Source organism: Dromiciops gliroides, chromosome 1, assembly GCF_019393635.1.
Source record: "Dromiciops gliroides isolate mDroGli1 chromosome 1, mDroGli1.pri, whole genome shotgun sequence".
Taxonomy (NCBI): Eukaryota; Metazoa; Chordata; class Mammalia; order Microbiotheria; family Microbiotheriidae; genus Dromiciops; species Dromiciops gliroides.
In genome coordinates this window covers 121,877,869-121,891,091 of record NC_057861.1, presented here as the reverse complement: position 1 = coordinate 121,891,091, position 13,223 = coordinate 121,877,869, and the positions used below count along the sequence as shown (strand labels likewise).

The following is a 13,223-nucleotide window of genomic DNA, read 5'->3' as shown; positions in this document are numbered from 1 at the left end:
GACAAAGTGCAGGCAAAAATAGATCTCATTAAAAGAGATAAGGAAGGAAATTACATCTTACTTAAAGGTACTATAGATAATGAAGTAATATCAATATTAAATATGTATGCGCCAAGTGGTATAGCATCCAAGTTCTTAGAGGAGAAGTTAAATGAGTTACAAGAGGAATTAGATAGTAATACTATACTAGTGGGGGATCTGAATCTCCCCCTCTCAGAATTAGATAAATCTAGCCAAAAAATAAATAAGAAAGAAGTGAAAGAGGTGAATAGATTACTAGAAACGTTAGACATGATAGATGTCTGGAGAAAATTGAATGGGGATAGAAAGGAATATACCTTTTTCTCAGCAGTACATGGCACATTTTCAAAAATTGACCATGTATTAGGGCACAAAAACATCATAGTCAAATGTAGAAAGGCAGAAATAGTAAATGCATCCTTCTCAGATCATGATGCAATAAAAATTACATGTAAGAAAGAGCCAGGGAGAAGTAGAATTAAAATCAATTGGAAACTAAATAATTTCATTCTAAAGAATGAATGGGCCAAACAACAAATCCTAGAAACAATCAATAACTTTATCCAAGAGAATGACAATAATGAGACAACATATCAAAATCTATGGGATGCAGCCAAAGCAATGCTTAGGGGAAAATTTATAGCTCTAAATGCTTACATGAATAAAAAAGAGAACGAGGAGATTAATGAATTGGGCATGCAACTTAAAAAGTTAGAAAAAGAACAAATTAGAAATCCTAATTAGACACTAAATTAGAGATCCTGAAAATTAAAGGAGAAATCAATAAGATTGAAAGCAAAAAATCTATAGAATTAATCAATAAAACTAAGAGCTGGTTTTATGAAAAAAACAATAAAATAGATAAAATATTGGTTAATTTGATTAAAAAAAAGAAAGAAGAAAACCAAATTACCAGTATCAAAAATGAAAAGGGTGATGTTACCACCAATGAAGTGGAAATTAAAGCAATAATTAGGAAATATTTTGCCCAACTGTATGCCAATAAATTTGACAAACTAAATGAAATTGATGAATATTTACAAAAATACAAACTGCCCAGGTTAACTGAAGAAGAAATAAAATCCTTAAATAAACCCATATTAGAAAAAGAAATTGAACAAGCTATTAATGAACTCCCTAAGAAAAAATCCCCAGGGCCAGATGGGTTTACAGGTGAATTTTACCAAACATTTAAAGAACAATTAATTCCAATATTATACAAATTATTTGGAAAAATAGTTGAAGAAGGAGTTCTACCAAATTCGTTTTATGACACAAATATGGTGGTGATACCAAAACCAGGCAAAGCAAAAACAGAGAAAGAAAATTATAGACCAATTTCCCTAATGAATATTGATGCTAAAATCTTAAATAAGATATTAGCAAGGAGATTACAGCAAGTGATCACCAGGATAATACACTATGACCAGGTGGGATTTATACCAGGAATGCAGGGCTGGTTCAACATTAGGAAAACTATTCACATAATCAACCACATCAATAAGAAAACCAACCAAAATCATATGATTATCTCAATAGATGCAGAGAAAGCTTTTGACAAAGTACAGCACCCATTCCTAATAAAAACACTAGAGAGTTTAGGAATAGCGGGAGCTTTCCTTAGAATAATAAACAGTATCTACCTAAAGCCATCAGCAAGTATTATATGCAATGGAGATAAATTAGAGGCCTTCCCAATAAGATCAGGGGTGAAACAGGGATGTCCATTATCTCCCCTATTATTTAATATTGTCCTAGAAATGTTGGCTTTAGCAATCAGAGAAGAGAAAGGAATAAAAGGAATTAGAATAGGCAAGGAGGAAACAAAACTATCACTCTTTGCAGATGATATGATGGTATACTTAAGGAATCCTCGAGAATCAAGTCAAAAATTACTTGAAACAATTAACAACTTTAGCAAAGTAGCAGGATATAAAATAAATCCACATAAATCATCAGCATTTCTATACATGACCAACAAAGCTCAGCAACAAGGGATAGGAAGAGAAATTCCATTTAAAGTAACAGTAGATAATATAAAATACTTGGGAATCTACTTGCCAAGACAAACCCAGGAACTCTATGAACACAACTACCAAACACTCTTCACACAAATCAAATCAGATCTAAATAATTGGAAAGATATCAATTGCTCATGGATAGGCAGAGCTAATATAGTAAAAATGACAATACTGCCTAAATTAATTTACTTATTCAGTGCCATACCAATCAGACTACCTAAAAATTATTTTATAGAGCTAGAAAAAATAATAACAAAATTCATCTGGAAAAACAAAAAATCAACAATATCCAGGGAACTAATGAAAAAAAATTCACAGGAAGGTGGGTTAGCGGTACCAAACCTGGAGCTTTACTATAAAGCGGCAGTCATCAAAACTATCTGGTACTGGCTAAAAAATAGAGTGGTAGATCAGTGGAATAGGCTAGGCTCAGGAAATGCAGTAGTAAATGACACTAGTAATGTAGTGTTTGATAAACCCAAAGACTCCAGCTTCTGGGATAGGAATTCAGTATTTGACAAAAACTGCTGGAAAACTGGAACATAGTATGGCAGAAATTAGGCATAGACCAACATCTTACACCTTATACTAAAATAAGGTCAAAATGGATACATGATTTAGACATAAGAGGTGATACCATAGGTAAATTAGGAGAGAAAGGAATAGTCTACCTATCAGATCTTTGGAAAGGAAAACAGTTTTTGACCAAACAAGAGATAGAGTATATTATAAAATGCAAAATGGATGATTTTGATTATATTAAATTAAAACATTTTTGTACAAACATAAGCAATGCATCCAAAATTGGAAGGGAGGCAGAAAGCTGGGAAACAATTTTTGAGGCCAATACTTCTGATAAAGGCCTCATGTCTAAAATATATAGGGAATTAAATTAAATTTATAAGAATCCAAGTCATTCCCCAATTGAGAAATGGTCAAAGGATATGAACAGGCAGTTTTCTGATGAAGAAACCAAAGCTATCTATTCCCATATGAAAAAATGCTCTAAATCTCTAATGATTAGAGAGATGCAAATAAAAACAACTCTGAGGTACCACCTGACACCTATCAGATTGGCTAAAATGACAAAAAAGGAAGATAATAAATGTTGGAGAGGCTGTGGGAAAATTGGAACACTAATGCATTGTTGGTGGAGCTGTGAACTGATCCAATCATTCGGGAGAGCAGTTTGGAATTATGCCCAAAGGGCGATAAAGCTGTGCATACCCTTTGACCCAGCAATCCCACTTTTAGGTCTTTTGCCCAAAGAAATCATGGAAGGGGGAAAGGGACCCACATGTACAAAAATATTTATAGCTGGTCTTTACGTGGTAGCAAGGAATTGGAAGTTGAGGGGGTGCCCATCAATTGGGGAATGGATGGACAAGTTGTGGTATATGAATACAATGGAATACTATTGTGCTGTAAGAAATGATGAGCAGGAAGAGTTCAGAGAAACCTGGAGGGTCTTACGTGAGCTGATGATGAGTGAGATGAGCAGAACCAGAAGAACATTGTACACAGTATCATCAACATTGAGTGTTGACCTACTGTGATGGACTATATTCTTCTCACCAATGCAATGGTACAGAAGAGTTCCAGGGAACTCATGATAGAAGAGGATCTCCAAATCCAAGAAAAAAAAAAAAGAAAGAAAGAACTGTGCAGTATAGATGCTGATTGAACCATATTATTTCTTTTGTTTTGGGTGCTGTTGTTTTTTTTTTTTTCTTTCTATTTTGAGGTTTTGCATCACTGCTCTGATTCTTTCTCTTGTAACAGGATTAATGCAGAAATAGGATTAATGTTATTATGTGTATATATATATATATATATATATGTGTGTGTGTGTATATATATATATGTATATGTATAGAGATATATAGATATAACCTATATTAGATTACCTGCTGTCTAGGGGAAGGGGGAGGGAGGGGTGGGAGGGAGAAAAATCTGAAATTGTATAGCATGTATAAACAAAAGTTGAGAACTATCTTTACATGTAATGGAAAAAATAAAATACCTCATACATTAAAAAAAAGTAATTATTGAAGATCTAGGTCAAAAAAGATTTGAAAAATGTGAAAGCTACTCTATTGCATCTCTCCATCCACTATTTAACCATATGGTGAATAATTGCACATTAGAAAAGAAGGAGGAGGTAGATGGCAGATAATTGGAAAGAACAAACCTTATAATTCTGAATTTAAATATCTCCCTCCCTAGTCTCAACTAGCAAGGTTTTATAATAAGAAGACATTGAAACAAATAGCAATTGATAATTATTTTTAAGAAAATCATTGTGAACTACATGAGAACAAGGACGGTCTTCTGATTTTATTAGTATCCTCCTTGGTTAGGAGTGTCTGGCACACAGTAGGAGCTTAATAAATGCTAATTGATTGCCTGATTACTGATTCCCTAGATTTGGAATCTGTAAAAAGAAGTTCAGATCCCTATTCCCATTTCCTACTTGTTTGACTTTGGACAAGTAACTTCAGTTCTGTGGGCTTCGCTCTCTTTTTTTGTGAAGTAGAAGAGTTGGACTAGACCATCTCTAAAGTCCCTTTCTAAACTAAAAAATCAGAGGAAAGATAAAAGTTAATGGCTAGGACTAATAATCCAATAGCATCATCTCTTTATTTAGCTATCTATCTATCTCTATCATCTATCTATCTCCATAGATATAGAGATAGCGATTAAGATAAAGATAGAGATATATTGCTTTCAAATGAGCATGTATTTCTTAATGGCCAAATTCAGTAGCTTTTTCCTTATCCTTGTCCTTCTTAGGTTCTCCATATCATTGAACACTATTGACTACACCCTAGCATCTTAAATGGTGGTTCACAACCATGTAACAATGGGGGGGGGTCATGAAAAATTTGGCAAGAGACAAAAAAAGTATGCATACTTATTTTATATACCAATTTACACAGGGTCACATAACAATTTCTCAGGTGAAAAGGGGTCACGAGTGGAAAAAGTTAAAGAAGCCCTGGACTACACCAGCCCTGTGGACAGTCTTCATATTCTGTGATACCATTTCTTTTTCTACCTCTCTCACTATTCTTTCTGTGAATCATTTCCCTTCTTTTAATATCCTAATCTTATCTACAATTTTAACTTTTGCAGGCCAATTAATATTTTCCATTTTTCCAAACCTCTCTATTTAGATGTCCAAATGCACTCCAAACTCAATGTGCATACAAAGATTCACTTTCTCCAATGAAATCAGTTCTTGCCCTGCAATTAATTTTAGTGATTTAACCATTCTTCTAATCATCCAGGCTAAATTTTTTAGAATGATAGCTAACCATTTTCTTTCTGTCATTCTCCAAAAAACATCAGTTCCCAATCTTTATAGATTTTCTTTCATACCTGTGCCTTCTTTCTTATTTTAATGGCCACATTGTAATTTAGGCCTTCATTATGTCTTGCCTGGCTTATTGTAATACCTTCGCAACCAATTTTTCCCTATAACATCTTCCCTTTCCAGTTAATCAAGCACACCTTGTCTAGCTATTTTTCTTAATGCTTGGTTTGAAACATGTCACTCCCATGCTCAAAAAAAGCTTTTGTCATTTCTCTATTGCCGACTAAATAAAATTCATACTGCTTAACATGAACCTCCACTAATTGGTTTATATCATTCTCCTTCATGTATAACCTTGCTGCTATAAAAACAGTATATTAATCATTTGTAGAACAGGGCAGTAGTGCAAATTAAATGTGAAAAAATTATGCATTTAGTGTAAGAGACATTTTGGGGTAATGGATGGAGAGTTGGTCTCCGAACCATTGGGGGTTCAAGTCCTACTTTAGACTCTGACTGGCTGTGTGACTACATGTCCATTAACTTATGGGGGTTCTAATATACCTTAATTCTATGAATTCTAGATAAGGGACTGACCTGATTTGGTAAAGGGATGTTCCTCCTTTGAAAGTTTATTATAGCAAAAAATACATAGATAAATTCCATTTCAGTACCTATTAAGTAAATATTCATGATCAGAAAGGGGATAAAAAAGGTCTAAAGCACTTAGGAGAGGAAAAACAATGGACAGCTTATGTTTTCATTTGTTTCTACATAATTTTGAAAAGAACTCCAGGCAGATACTTAGCATGTGAGGAAGATCTTCCATAGGGAAATTTAGTAAGAAAAGAGGTCAAGATTCATGCAAGAGAGGCAAGATTATATAGGTTGTTATCTGTCTTGCCAAAAGGAGTACCATTTTAATGAGTGCAGATATCCATAATAAGGCCACATATATTAATATCAATATAATGTTGTTCACATTATTCATTACATCTGCAATCTATTCCCACTATCAGATTTTGAAATCTGATCAATGCTTAGAGATAAAACAAAGACTCTTCCTCTTTGACATCTCCTCTTAAATGTGTTTAATCCTTCTTTTCAAATTCTTATAAGACATCATATTCTTGAATTGCCTTTATTTGCGAACATGTTTTACCTATGTTATTAGAGTATAGAAATGAAACTTATAGAAATGGTCCCTGTCACGGATTTACCCAGACCTTTTCATTTGAAGGACTTCATAAGTCATTCAGTTAAAACAATAGACCTTAGCATATTGTTAGCATGAATAAGTATTAAAAACAGCAAAGTGTGATCTTTCCTTCCCTATCCAATATTCTAGGGGAAAAAAATCATGTACACAACAACATATGACATACTTTCAAGTTTAAACTTTATAATCAACATGGTCTCCATCACTTGCTTAAGCCTAGAAAATCAATAGAATGTGAAATCAAGTTCTGAGTTTTAGCATTTACTGATTTCTGAGGTAATTATTCTCATGCTGAAATTTTAACAAACCACTCTTATAATTCAGCTTGAAGCTTTCTCCGCACAACACTGACTTTGTGCCATTTTCTCCAGAAGTGTTCTGGGGGACTTTTGCTAGGTATAAACTATCCTTATTATTCCTTCATTATATTTTAATTGTGCTGATACTCCAACAAAATCAAACCCTGGCACAATCCCTTGAAGATAATATTCACTAAGCATTTCTTTAATTTAGCTTCTGAATGGATAACCATAGTTTTTCATTATAAAATTTATTACACAGACATGAAATTTAAATTTTATACATTTTAAACAAACAAGTGGGACAGAGAGTAAGGTGCAGACAAAAACTCCACCTATACAAAAAGTCAAATTTCATTTTTATAGTAAAATAACTGAGAATATTTCATACAAATTTCTTCTAGTGTGTGGATTTTGATGATGCCCATATTGCATAGGAGACATCCCAGAAGAGGTGACTGAAAAATGCTAAATATCACCAGGGAGAAATTAATAAGACCCTTGGGAACTAATAGCAATTTTATTTCTGACTAGATCTTGCTGGAAAATTGAGGTTATCTGTATTTTTCTGATGATTACATCTGTTATTTGCTGGACCATGACTGCAAAAAAGCATAAAATGTATCCAGTCCATTCCAAGTGCTTCTGCTGATATTTTGTCCATTCTTGTCCATAGATGTCTTCAAGGTCATTTGAATTATTTTCCCGTAATGGTTGTAAGTAAAGGAGCAGGTCAGACTCAAATCCCTGGACTACATAGACAGTAAAGTAGGCAAAGAAACCTCCCACAGTGTAAAGTTCCAATCTGTAGGTAGGGGTAAAAAAACTGGCTGATGATTCACAAATCTATCCTACTTGTGGCTTGACTCCTCTCTCATCATGTTATTCCCAGCTTTTTCATACAGTTACTATATGAAATGGAAAAGAATATTAATGGATATTCTTTTATATCAATATCAATATCAATGGAAAGAATATCAGTGACCAATTCAATGAACAAGATGGTGATAATAACAATGGGCAGAGGGACCCCAGCAGTAATGAAGTTAAGTAAAAGGATAGGCTCTGCCATATTCTGAGTCAGAAATGAAAGCAATGATTTTCTTCAAATTGTCAAGATTAAATGAAATTCTTCTATACCAGTTACTATAGAGACAAAGTGGCCACCTAGTAAGACCATGTCTGCTGCACTTTTTGCTGTGTCACAGCCTGCACAACCCATAACAATTCCAATAATGGTCTTCTTTGGTTCTGAGGAATCATTATCTCCATCCCCTTTCACTGCAACTACAGCATCCTGTCTCTGACAGACCTCCACAATTTTCAGGTTCTGCTGGAGAGATGTCCTGGTAAAAACAATTTCAGTATGGTAGGTCGGGAACTTATCCAGCTGTTCTGAGCTCATCTCTTTCAATTCCATTCCATTTACCACAGCTGCTCTTCCCTCCCTTTTGTTAACCTCCTCCAAAGGAATGTTGTTCCATGGTCTTTCTGTTAGCTGAGATGATGTCCACACTTCTGGCAATAGTTTTTTGTTGTTTTTGGATGATCACCTGTCATCATGTTAACCTTGATTGCAACCCTGCAGCAGTTGATGACTGCATCAGAGAATAAAGTAGATCGATCATTGATATCAGCCCCACAAAGCAGAAGTAAGAGTTGGGAAAGTTCATGGTCACTGCATAAAAGAAATAGGTATCTGAAAACTCATCTTCTGGCCGGTAGAGATGACAGAAGCCCAGCAATCTCTCCCCTAACCCTCTTAGCTCAATGTATGGAGTTTGGAAGGCCTCTGCTATATGTTCATCAATGTTACTCCTGGCCATTAATCATGATGATGCTGCTTTTCTCCAGGATGGTCTCAGGGGCTCCTTTGATCACCAAGAGTTGGTGTTTCTTATTTTCGTCATCCATCTCATGGATGGAGAGCTGAAATTTGTTGATGGAATTAAAAAGGATTTCAGGCACTTTTCTGTTTCTTTTTCTTCTTTACATCACATCACACATAATGATTTCTGAGAACTTTAGACAGACATTTGCTGAGGCATCTCCCACCACTATTTCCTTCATGATGGGGGATACTTTCCTGTCCTGGTTTGAATTCAGCTCAATTGGAGTGTTAAAATTTTGAATAAGGAGGCCAAGTTGCAGAACTTTAGTCAAAGATATGAGTTCTTTGATCTTCATTAGTATCAGCCTGATAGCTATCAAATCACAGATGGGCCATAGTCATTCTGGTTTTTTGTTAGGGTCCTGTCTTGTCAGAGCAGATAATGCAGGTGGAGTCCAGAGTTTTTACTGCTTCCAAGTTCTTCATCAGACAGGTCTTCTTGGACTCTGTTTCGCTATTAGTGATGGATTCATGGTGACAGCAGCCACCAGACACTCGGGCACATTGGCCAAAATGATGTCAATAAGGAAGAAGACAGAGGCAGCTAGGTGGTGCAGTGGATAAAGCAGCAGCCTTGGATTCAGGAGGACTTGAGTTCAAATTCAGCCTCAGACACTTGACACTAGCTGTGTCACCCTGGGTAAGTCATTTAACCCAATTGCCTCACCAAAAAAAAAAAAAAAAAGAAAGAAAGAAAGAAAGAAAGAAAGGAAAAGAAAAAGAATATGACAGAATCTAGGCCCCTTTTTCAGGGCTGAAGAACACAGTGCCAATAGAAACAGCTGCCTCTTCTTTGGCATGGACAAATTGCTAGATTTCAATGGCAATCATTGTCTTCTCATGCCCAAGAGAAGAATTCAGTAAGGCATTTCTTCCAATGATGGTATAGTCACTGTGTTGATAATTATTCCAGTTGCTTTTCCTTCCAGGCATGTTGTAGAGTAAAAGTTAACATTCTTTGTCTCCAAGGCATTCTTGTGAGTAAAATCACAATGTCAAGACTGAGGATCTGATTCCTCATTAAGAGATGAATTGTCTACCTTAAATCCCTGTGAAGTTAGGTTCTTGATATCAGCAGGAATCCATTTTCTACCTTTAATCTCTATAATATCTCCTACAACGAGATATTCTTCAGGAATCTCCCTCTTTTCTCAATCTCTGATGACAAAAGCTTTCTGAGGAATCATTTTAGTGAAGCTGCTTTTTTGCTTCTTGGTAATAAACAAATGTCACAGTGAAGATAATCACCATGATCATCACAACACCTAAACAGAAATTGCCCATGAAAGCAGACTGGTCCTTTGAAAACTTCATCATATATGTGATGAAATACAAGATAGCTCCTTCCCACAAGAGACTGGAGAATCCATCCACCATTTATTTAAGGAATTGTATGATTTCTGGAGTTTCTTTGGGAAGAATAAGGCCATTTGGGGCCATCCTGAGCCAAGATCTTTGTAGCCCTTGTGCTAGTGAGACCTTGGCTGATGTTTGTTCCATACTTTTCTTCTAATTCCTAAGTGCTAAGTTTGTGGTAATTCAGATCAAGATCTTAATTGAGTTATTTCTGACAGTCCTTGTGGTGCCTCAAGCATTCATTCTATTTTCCTTTTCCATCAACCTTATCTGATGTTTCAATGTCTATTGTACCAATGTTTTTGTTTCACCCAAATAGAGTCACTTTCTGATTTTTTCCTTGCCCATGAGTGCAGATGGCATGGGGTGGGTCTGAGGTGAGGTGGTGGAGTCCTAAGTGGAGGGAACAGTGGAGAATTGAAGGAACTGAGCCACAAGCCAAAAAAATTAAGAGTCTAGTGATCAGGTCACAGGAGGTCACAGTTTCTAGCAGGGTAGTGACCAGGTTCTAGTGCTTAGCTCTGGTTTTCTCCATCAGCAGATATCCTGACAGGTTCAGTTTGCTGCTTGCTGAGACTGATCATTTTAAATCTATAATTCTGATTCATTACAAACCTTGGTTCCAAAGTTTTTAGAAACAACTATCGAATAACACTCAGGAAATATTGGAAAGATGGACATACATAGGAAAACTAGCAGAACAACAGCCAGGTCACACCCAACTGCTAAATTGGTAGCATCATTGTAGGGTCCAAAAAGGTGATATTAAGTTTGGAATTGTAGTTTGAAACATTCACTCTACTAGGCCTGTGGTCTATGTCATAAATAGTCTGGCCTACCCAGCTCTCACGTCACTGTCTTCAATTGGATATCATGCATTCAATTTTGATCTGCAAATATATTTGATTATGCTACACTGTGATAAAGAACAACATTTCTTAAAAGACAAAGTATGGAGGGTATCAGGTAGTATTTCTGAGTGTCTTTCAGCTCCATTTGAATTTTCAGTCCTTGACCTTGTTGCTTGTCATTTATTCTTTCCTTCAAGTATCTATTCCCAGTCTCCTCGTGGCTCTTTTCTATCTCCATCTGCCTGCTTCTTTGTTTTTCTATAAAAAGGGATTTCTTGGCTTGCTACTTACTTGTCCATGTTTTTGGAAATTGATGCTGTTATGTAATATAATTTAATGTGGATTGAAGACATTCTCCTGCTGAGTAAATATTGTTTCATTCCTTTTATTTGTATTTGCACTCATCATGTAACACATTGACACATATCAGGTACTTAAAATGATCATTAATTGATTGATAAAGGACTTGGCTCAGATTTAGGAAGACCTGCATCCAAATCTTGCCTCTGATGAATTATAATCATATGACTATCAGTCAGTCAATAAACATTTATTAAGTACTTACTATTGACAATACTATGCACTATACTAAATGTTGGTGATATCCCCAAAAAAGGCAAAAGATTGGAGATTTTTGCCCTTAAGGAGCTCAGAATTTAAGAGAGGAAGACAATACATAAAATTGAAAATGATGTTGGGGAAAAGTCCTTAGGCAAGATGAATGCAATGAATAATTTGGGAAATCATGAGATGGCTGTCCTATGTTCTCTCCTTAAATGCTCTCCATTGTGCACCCTGTGCCTTCTCTAATGAGAAGGAAGAGGGAAGGCTGTAGGAACAGGTTATACTGAGGAGGCATGAGTTTGAGGGTTGATGTAGTCTGGGAAGTTAATGAGATAGATACTTAAAGATTTTGATGGAGTTACTTATGCTCTTACTTCCTCCAGCAAGTCATAGTAATGCGTGAGTTGTCAATATGGATTAGTGGGGGAAGTTTCCATATAGGTGGTTCCCTGAACCAATGAAAGCACAAATTGAACCCCAAAATACACCCCCCCAAAGGAAGAAAAATGATTTTAAAAGATCATGTTAAGAAAAAGGTGAGAGAGTTTATATTTCGCTTACATTACAAATATATCAAATATACACTAGAAAAGCCAATTTTTATTTAAGTGAGGTGAGGGTAGTAGGAAATCACTATCTAATAAATTAAATAACCTTGTCCAAATTATATATTAACTATTCAGGGAGTAAAGCTAAATCTATCATGCTCTAGATGAATTAAAAAATCAGGGCTAAAAATCATTATGCCCCCAACAAGTTAACAACAGAAATAAGCATCATTAGAAGAGATAAACAGTTTTTGTCTCTGAGCTCGTGGTGGTGAAGATGCAACTTCTTTCGGTATTCCTGAATCCGGGTTCATCTGACACCTGCAGACACCCCCAGCATCCAAGCCGAGCCTACACCTTCATCGCTGCCATGCTGCCCAGGTTTGACCCTAACAAAATTAAAGTCGTGTTTTAAATGTGCACTGGTGGTGAAGTTGGTGCCACATCAGCTCTGGCCCCCAAAATTGTTCCCTTGGGTTTGTCTCCCAAAAAAGTTGGTGATGACATTGCCAAGGCAACTGGTGACTGGAAAGGGCAAAGAATCACAGTGAAACTTAACATTCAGAAGAGACAGACCCAGATTGAGGTTGTGCCTTCCACTGCAGCCTTCATCATCAAAGCCCTAAAGGAACCTCCTGGGGACAGAAAGAAGCAGAAAAATATTAAACACAGTGGAAACATCAGTCTCGATGAGATCATCAACATTGCTTGAGAGATGAGGCACCGATCCTTGGCAAGAGAGCTCTCTGGAACCATTAAAGAGATTCTTGGAACAGCCCAGTCTGTGGGCTGCAACCTTGATGGCAGGCATCCTCATGATGTTATTGATGACATCAATAGTGGTGCTGTGGAATGCCCAGCAAGTTAAGCTACAAAGGAAGAGTATTCCAATAAATTAACATTTGACAACAACAACAACAAAAAAAAGAAGAGATAAACAGGGAAACAAGATTGTGTTAAAAGGTAACAGATAATGCATTAATCTCAATCTTAAACACAAAACACTAAAGGGAATGCCTCTTAAATATTTAAAAGAAAAGGAAAATTGAATAACAATGAAAAATAGTAAGCACATAATCTTGAAGGAAATCTTTCTATCCCTTTAAGTCCTAGCTTGCTTAGTAACATAGTATTTAA

The 13,223-nt window shown here is 35.8% G+C and overlaps 2 pseudogenes; one reads left to right on the top strand and one right to left on the bottom strand.

The window, feature by feature from the left end:
* Positions 1-7,365: 7,365 nt before the first annotated feature.
* Positions 7,366-11,212, bottom strand: LOC122746370 (annotated as a pseudogene).
* A 1,244-nt stretch (positions 11,213-12,456) lies between these two features.
* Positions 12,457-12,990, top strand: LOC122736011 (annotated as a pseudogene).
* The last annotated feature ends 233 nt before the right edge of the window (positions 12,991-13,223 follow it).